Source organism: Cibotium barometz, chromosome 19 (genome assembly GCF_041138505.1).
Source record: "Cibotium barometz isolate CiBa-2024 chromosome 19, ASM4113850v1, whole genome shotgun sequence".
NCBI classification, from domain to species: domain Eukaryota; kingdom Viridiplantae; phylum Streptophyta; class Polypodiopsida; order Cyatheales; family Cibotiaceae; genus Cibotium; species Cibotium barometz.
In genome coordinates this window covers 49,019,492-49,025,491 of record NC_141064.1, presented here as the reverse complement: position 1 = coordinate 49,025,491, position 6,000 = coordinate 49,019,492, and positions in this window count along the sequence as shown.

Genomic DNA, 6,000 nt, shown 5'->3' with positions numbered 1-6,000 from the left:
CCGTATCCTCAGTAGTAGTGTGGTGACTGGTAGGTAGGTTAGTGTTTTCAAGTTTTTTCTAGTTTAGATTCCTTAAACAAGTCTTGAAATTTTCACACTGATGTGCCTCTCGAGGTATAGTGCTTGTTAGTTGATTGTACAGGTTGAAAAGTTTGAGGTGGGTTCGCTTTCAAGTCCTGAGACTGCCGCAACGTTCATCAAAATATATCTACATCAAATTGCAAGCTGTCTCGTCAAATCAAGGAGATCTCCAATTACAGGTGTAATTCTTCCATACCCACTCTCTTTCGTTTTTACTGTTTAATTAATTGCATAAACTATAATGCATGACCACATGGAAATTGTCGATGTACTACTTAGTTTTTGAAGTTGCTTGCATGCTAGTGTAAATCATTAATGAGCTTAACTTTATTGAAAATATTCCTAGGCAGCATGACGTCTTTAGTTAACCTTGGAATACGATTGTCTTAGGTCTAGGGTCAAACCATCTTAATGTTTGACACCTGGCCATGTGTGTGTTGACCTCTAGGACATAGCTATTATCCCTTTGTCGAAAGGATGCAAAACAAATTATAGTTCAGGAGCGAAGATCAAAAGAAATAGATTATTTTAAAAAAAAAGCCTACAATAAATGGCAATACAAGTCTATGATGTGCTTTAATGTTGGCCTATCGCCTTATTGATACTTGGTAGGCGAGGAGTATTCTACTCCAGACCGATGCCTTGGTTGGTAAGGGGTAGCCTTGCCTAAAGTGAGCTAATAGATTCCTGGATAATGCCTTGTGTTAAACATGGTACCAGGATCGATGTTAGTTTTGCCTTAGGAAGGTCGCCATTGTGTGTAAAAATTATCACGTGCATTTAAAAAAAAAAATAAAGGCAAAAGGCTCCTGTAACTCGGATGTTTCTTGTGTCCCTAGACGCGTGGTATTAACTTGTTCTTAGAGTAGACACAGTGTGGTCATCTGTTTATTTATTAAGCTTACTTATTTTCCTTGACTTAGGCCAGTTATAAACCTTGATTAACCTTTGACACCTTGCTAACTCTTGAATTCCTTTCAATAATTTTAAACTCCTATTAATTTGCTACACTAGCTCACTCATGTGACCCTTAAACTAAGTTCTCATAGCAACATCCATTGTGGTCTCACATGCTTGAATTTATACACTTTATATCTTTTGAATTCCAGCATACCTTCACTCTACTTCCCTGTTTTGCAGACGGTCTACCACAACAACCCTCTCGAGCTTACCATACCATAGCTTCCGAGGACGGAATCTACATCAGGAAGGGGGGCATGTTAACCCATGTGGCGGACATTGCGACGTACTATATTTTACGTCATTAATTTAAATATTCTGAGTAATGGGCCGGGCTTGTCGGCACCATATGTTAAGGATGAAGGGATTGGGTGATCGCCGATGAGAGGCGCACCTTGGATATCAGTAGGATAAGGGTTAGGGTCGGTCGGCCATGTATGGGCGCCCAAGTGTGAACGGCCAAGTCACCTATATGAGTCAAATGTAACCCTAAAATCCTCATTCTCATGTGTTGTGAATACAAGAGTGCTCTTGCCTTATCTCCTTGGTTTCCTTCTCCTGCGTGTGTGTGTGTGTGTGAGAGAGAGAGAGAGAGTGAGAGAGCGATCGAGCGCATTGTGTAGCGGCACGGCGGCGAGGCGATAGAGCGGCGACGGCGGCTCCTCCTTCACGGCTGCGACGTGGGAATCCTTCAAGGCGGCAGTTAAGCGGTGAGTGACACACCTTTTGCATTCTGTTTTGAGCTTCCTTCCCTGGTTGTATGCTTGCAGCCATTCGTGGCTCGCATACGCTGTCCGGCAAGTCCCCAGCTACGACCTGTGCGGCAAAAGCGCACATGAAGCTCAAAAAATTATGCCATGTGGTGGCTAGATCACTGTACCTATAGAAAAGCCATGGCTCTTTCTTTCTCTCCCTCCCTCTCTTGTGCTTATCTTCCATCGTCAAGCTTTGGTATCCTACAAAAGAAGATAGAGAAGACTATAGCTATGGCCATTGTTGGTGGATTATGCTTGATTTGATACTCTTAGCTTGTGCGATGGTGTGTATAACCCATGTATGCTACATCTTTTTGCTGCTGAAAACCCTTAACTAACAATGTATGGCCATGACCCTGATAAAAAACGAGCAAAGTTTCGCACATTTTGTTGTTGACATGGGATGGTGACGAGGTGTAATCACCTATGTAATGACTCTCGTTGGCTGTAGAATTAAAGTACCTAAAATCACCTGGGCTAGGGTATGGCCCCATCCATAGAGGAGGTAGGGTTTGCTAGGGTTTCTTATCTGCATAGGACATGCGTGTGGCCAAGCTGTAAGATTCCTCCCTTCTAAAAAGGGGGAAACACTTAAGATAGTCCACTAAGTCTTATCTTGGGAAAAATTTCCTATTCATCGACACCTTGACCCTGTAGAGATTCAAGGATACGATTCATAGGTATGACCTAGCTCTATCCCGTAGGGGGAGCGTGATTTTCTAAACATCAAATCACCCATAGGGCAATTGATCATAAATTGGGCAACTACTAGACTTGATTTCTAGAGACAATGCTTTTTTCCTCATCTTATGCAAGGCACAGCCGCCGTTGGCCTAGTCTTCTAGAATAGAGTTGTCCAAGAACCTAATTATCTAGCGTAGGGCTTTCACTTAATCTGTTGGAAAGCTACCTGACTAATCGGGTCCACCCGTCCGTAGGATGGTGCCGTCGGGGCATTCCATCCTCCCACTTTCCACCCTACTCACGCATCAATTTGTTTTCTAATTAATCCTACCACACTGTTTGACATAAATAAACATATTCCTTAATTAAGGCCCTTTTTTACAAGGTTTGTTAAAATAGCCTTTTTACACAATACAATCATGCCAAAGACAAGATATATTTATATAAAAAGTTTATACATGAATCAATTCCATACAAGCCAAACCGGCTCTCTTATTCTTATACTGTCGATGATCTAGAATTCGGCCTTCCAGCCTCTACATGCTGGGCAAAACCCTACGGGACCATACACCTCATCGTCGGCTGCTGGCGAGGACTCAAGCCGGCCTGTCGCCCTCTCAGGCTCCATTGCTTGATCCTCCCGCCCCTCAGAGGGATGTCTGCACACTAGGGTGGGCTTATTTACCGCACTAGCCTGGGCCCTCAGAACTAGGCAGCCTCATAATCTCTCGCCTCAATCGGCGATCCTTATTCTCCCAATGGTATGAGGGATACCTTGGGCCATTCCCGGGCTTTGCTAACGACACCACCCGGCTACGCAAGCACGGAACGGAGTTAGCGTGGAAGCCAAAAAAAATCTTGCATTCTAAAGATAACAACTTCAATGCAATTTATTAAATATAGCATTCACAATTCGTGAAGATAGCAATTTCAACGCAATTTATCGAATACAGCATCACATAATTCGTAACTTCATACAATTTTTATGTCGTCGTTTTAAAAGGAAAAGATACCATTCATTAATACTAATTTAAGGAAAATCTCTTCTTTTAAAAATTAACCAAGCTAACCTGGCCACCATTTCCTTGAGGAGCTTGAAAAGGGAGGGCTGGAGCCGCATTGGGAGCATCTTCCCTAATCTCGTTATTGCGCGCTCCTCTTGAGGCAATATTTTGACGTCTTCGAGAGAGGCCATCTTAGGCGTCGTCTTGTAGAGCTCGCTGCTGCGATCGAAACGCTTCAGTCGGATCTGAATTCTCTTTTTTGCTCACCGTATGAGCAAAAGAGTATGACGCACGAACCCTTTCTCAAGGCAAAAAACCCTTATTAAAGTCTACGCAAAATGGGGGGGGAATTGTGAGATGTCCTTAAGACCAAAAGCGTGGAGGAGGGCTGAGAGGGCTGCTGTAAGTCTATTCACACGGGGGGGAGAAGAGTTAAGGACACTGGCTCCTAGCAAGAATGGGATGGAGGAAAAGTAGCTTATCTGAAAAGAGGCAAATGAGGGGATGTGAGAGGGGTGGCTGCAAGGGGCGGCTGTACTACAACAAGTACGCCACACAGGGATGGACGGCGGTGCGGACGACGGTACAACAGGGCATACGCAGCACAGAGATACGTGCCGTCTGTGGAGCACCCCGGGGGTTTATATAGCTAAGGGGTATGGGTACGGGTGCTGCACAAAGCAAGGACGAAAGGACAGTGTACCTTCAAAGGCTACGGATCAGTGGCCTGCATGGGTCTAGGGGAAAGGTACGGTGTCGGTTGTCCGAGAAAGGAGTGGTACGCATGTACGCATGTACCTTATCTGGTTTGGGGCAGCATGGGTGTCCACGTAGGGATACGTGTGGACCATACAGTGGGCAGCCGTCCTTTGGTTCTTGGGCGGCCATTGTACGAGCACCCTAGTAGGTGTGTACGGCCCAAATTTTGGAGCGGGGTACCTAAATTTGGGGTGCTCGTCTCGATTTGCGTGTCGGACCGTCCTGGGGGGATGAAAACTTTTTTTTTGTCCAAGAGGTTCTCTTGGTCGTTGGGGTTCAGACCGTTCGTCAATCGGACGCCCGGTCGTGCATTTATTAAGGTTTAAAGGTCGCCATTTTTTAACTAAAATGACCAATTTGCGTATAAGCTTGATCCGGTGTCCGTTTTGGATGCTGTAAAATCCTATATTAGGGTAAAATCGTGCGCAGATTCCAAATTTGGGCTCAGAATTTGAAGATTCTAAGTAAAAATGACTCAAATAATAAAATCATTGATTTTTATACCATAAAAACTCATAATTACATGGACATTTCTTTATTAGTGAAGATGGGTATGTTACACAAGCCAAGCCTAGGGGAGAGAAACATCAGGTGCAAGCATGCTTTACTTATTCTCTATAGCCACGTCATTTGTTATGAGGAGTAATTCATAGAATTTAATTCAAGTAACTAAAAAGGACAGTAAGATTAGTCGTCACACTTTTTATTTTATTAAATTTGATGGCAAGAAAGATTCTTGTCTTGTGCCATCATGGTTGAGTCAATTGGATGACTACTTTTCCAAAGAGACTTGATAAGATTGAGTGTGCTTCCAACCACATCGTTGATCGTGCTTCACTCACTAAACAGTCTCCGTAAACAATCCTAACAAGCCTACTACTTGGTAAGAGTTCCAATGCAAGGTGAAAGTAAGCTTTGGTGGAATGTTCTCTCTGCAATAGTACTAACAAGCCTACTACTTGGGAGGAGTTCCAACACAATGTGAAAGCAAGCTTTTAGCCACCACAATTTGTACTCAAAGCTCATCGTGTATGAGAGACTTTGTCTATGTTTGACTGAGAGACTATACCTTAGTGCACCAAAAAGTTTTGGCAAACTCTTCTATAACTTCAAGCGGTGCTTGAAGATACTACTCAACATCGATACAAATCTGATCTTGAAGACACCATACAAGCTGAGGTAAATGCCTACATGACTGCGTGGTGATTCGATAGGGGATATATGGAGGGATCCCTTCCTTGGGTGTGGTGGCGTGTCTCTTGGAAGGCCTGCATGTCCTTGCACCCCCAATGACTATCATTGTGCTACTCTTTTTGTGCAATAATGTAACTACTGAATGCAAGAGGCTCTCTTGGAAATATTTGCAAAAGGGCTTCTAGGTGATAGAATTTTGGGAGGGACTTAACCCTTCACAAATTTACAAAGAATTCCTAGGCAAACTCTCAACCACTAGTGTGGGAGCTATGCCACATAAAGTGCATGATCAGAACTGGATGATCATGAGGATAAGAGGATCGGAATATTGGCGATCCGAGTTAAATGATCTTAATGCGTGCGATCGGGATTGAGAGAGCTTGATGTCAACGATTTGAAAGATGGCAGACGGAATATTAGCGATCCGAGTTAAATGATCTCAATTAATGCATGCGATCGCGATTGAGCGCAAGATATCTCAAAATTGCTTGTTGGAGAACCTGCACCATCTCAATGTATCCTCATGTTCCAGTGGTTCTAAATTAAAATTTGTGCATGCTTAG